Here is a 3,113-nt window from a genome sequence, read left to right as displayed (position 1 = left end):
ATCCCAGCCAAGGAAGAAGGGTCTTATCAAGTGAAAGAATTGATTTTCTAAAAAAAAAAATTGTACACTTTCTATACTTTTTAACCTCAAATGCTCGTCTTGTCTAGCTCTGCGTGAACTCTGTGTATTCTGGTTCATGACAGTTAGGGTATGTCGAAAAATCAAGAAAAAAAAAAATCATTTTCATTTTCTTTTTCAACTTCATAATCATCTTACAAAGTGAACATGCAAAGAAGGTCAAACATCGTTTACAAAAAAGGCATAAAACAGCGATGTAAGATCATTTTGAAGTTTACATTTCTGAAAAGCTTTTGAGGTTAAAAGGTATATACATTTTTTGTTTTTTGAAAATAATCATCGACTTTTAGAAAATAATCAATTGTTTTGGTAGATAAGACCCTTTTTCCTCGGCTGGGATCATTTAGAGCCCTTTGAAGCTGCGTTTAAACTGCATTTTGGAAGTTAAAACTTGGGGGCATCATAGAAGTCTAGTATATGGAGAGAAATCCTGAAATGTTTTCCTCAAAAAACATAATTTCTTTACGACTGAAGAAAGAAAGACATGAACATCTTGGATGACAAGGGGGTGAGTACATTATCAGTTATTTTTTTTTGTTTTTTTTGAAGTGAACTACTCCTTTAAGGTGGCATGTTTTTTTTTTTTTTTTTTTTAAATAGCCAAATAAAAATGTACTGCCATATTAATACATAAAACAATTAAAACAACACTACAGTTCAAAATTTTTGTAAAAAAAAAATTAAATAAATAAAAAAAAAAAAAAAAAAAAAAAAATCTGCAATAATATTGTAAAATATTATTGCAGTTTAAAACAACTTTTATTATTATTATGTTGCTTTTTAATTTATTATTATTAGTATTATGTATTATTATTTTGTTGCTTTTTTATATTTTTGTAGAAACTATGCATTTTTCTTGAATACAATATTCCTTATTAAATAAAATTGAAAAGAACTGCATTTATTTGAAATAGATATATTTTGTAATATGTGACCCTGGACCACAAATTGAAATTAATTGAAGTTATTTTTTTTTTTTTATTGAACTCTGAAAGCTAATATTAATACGCTTTCCATTGATGTATGGTTTGTTAGAATAGGACAATATTTGGCTGAGATACAACTATTTGAAAATTTGGAATCTGAGGGTGCAAAAAATTCTAAATATTGAGAAAATCGCCTCTAAAGTTGTCCAAATAAAGCTCTTAGCAATGCATGTTACTAATCCAAAATTAAGTTTTGATAAATTTACAGTAGGAAATTTATAAAATATCGTCATGGAACATGATCTTTGCTTAATATCCTAATGATTTTTGGCATTAAAGAGAAATCAATAATTTTGACCAATACAATGTATGCTTTTGGCTATTGCTACAAATATACCCGTGCTATTGAAGACTGGTTTTGTGATCCAGGGTCACATATTACAAAAATGTTACTGTCACTTTTGGTCAAATGGATGTATCCTTGCTAAATATAAAAGTATTAACTTAATTGTCAGTGTCATGTAATTGTATTTCTTTGTATTAAAGGAACACTCCACTTTTTTTGGAAATAGGCTCATTCTCCAACTCCCCCCGAGTTAATAAGTTGAGTTTTACCGTTTTGAAATCTATTCAGCCGTTCTCCTGTTCTGGCGATATCACTTTTAGCATAGCTTAGCATAGATCATTGAATCCTATTAGACCAATAGCATCACGTTCAAAAATGACCAACGAGTTTCGATATTTGTCCTATTTAAAACTTGACTCTTCTGTAGTTATATCGTGTACTAAGACCGGTGGAAATGCAAAGTTTCAATTTTCTAGGCTGATAAGATTAGGAACTACACTCCCATTCCAGCGTAATAGTCAAGGAAGTTTGCTGCCGTAATAAGGCTGAAGCAGGAGCAGTAATACCACGCAGCACATGTGCAAATGCTAAACTAGCTGGGAACTCATTTCTGATAATACTCCGCCTGCTTCGGCCATATTACGGCATCAAACTTCCTTGACTATTACGCCGGAATGGAAGTGTAGTTCCTAATCTTATCAGCCTAGAAACTCGCAGCTTTGCATTTCCACCGGTCTTAGTACACGATATAACTACAGAAGAGTCAAGTTTTAAATAAAACAAATATGGAATCTCGTTGGTCATTTTTGAACGCGATGCTATTGGTCTAATAGGATTCGATGATCTATGCTAAGCTATGCTAAAAGTGATATCGCCAGAACAGGAGAACGGCTGAATGGATTTCAAAACGGTAAAAAATCAACTTATTAACTCGGGGGGGAGTTGGAGAATGAGCCTATTTCCAAAAAAAGTGGAGTGTTCCTTTAAAGTTCATAAAAGGAACTCATATTTTACAGTTGGTGATAATACGCATAACCAGAAGCCATTAGGAACTATGTGAGATGCTGTAAATAAATAATAATAATAATAATAATTTAAAAATAACAAGAATTTATGATGTTCTGGCCAGCATTTGGAATTATTTGGATACTAAGTTTGTTTTTTTCTTTACTGATTATGAATATCAGGAGCTCAGTGCCAAACCTGAAAGTGTCACTGCATGATAAGCATGCACATTGTTCACCTTGTTAAAAGTTCCCATTCCTCCTCCTGCTCTGTACGCATCATTTCTGCCTGCTTAACATCATTGCACCTTTCCGTAGCCCTTCCCGTGTAGCCTGCGCCTCTGCCAGTTCTGCAGTGGAGCATGCAGCGTTATTCTGCTAGGTTAAGTGCGGCACAATCTAATTACTCTAATGTCGGTTGCGGTCTTAAATCACACTTATTGGGTAAGTGCGCCCGTTTGTCTGTCCTTCAGAAGGGAAGCCGCTCCGCTCTGCTCTCGGACTAATTATTCCAACTGGATATGAGCAATTGCACTTATTGGCTAGGGCATGGCACCGGCTGCCTGCGCTCCCATTCGTTGCCAGTGAAGTCTGCGAGCGATTGGGTCCTGGGAAGGAGTGGGAGGGGCGTTCTCTCTTTCCTCCTTGTGCTGGAGCGTGTGTGGATGTGAGCACTCTTTTCTCTCCTGTTATTTGAGTGGCTGTAGGTACTGGTGTCTGCCTCTATGCCTCTGTGCCAGAGGGATAAAGAGGGAAAGA

The sequence above is a fragment of the Garra rufa genome, chromosome 8, assembly GCF_049309525.1.
Source record: "Garra rufa chromosome 8, GarRuf1.0, whole genome shotgun sequence".
Taxonomy (NCBI): domain Eukaryota; kingdom Metazoa; phylum Chordata; class Actinopteri; order Cypriniformes; family Cyprinidae; genus Garra; species Garra rufa.
Note: the sequence above shows the minus strand (reverse complement) of the source record.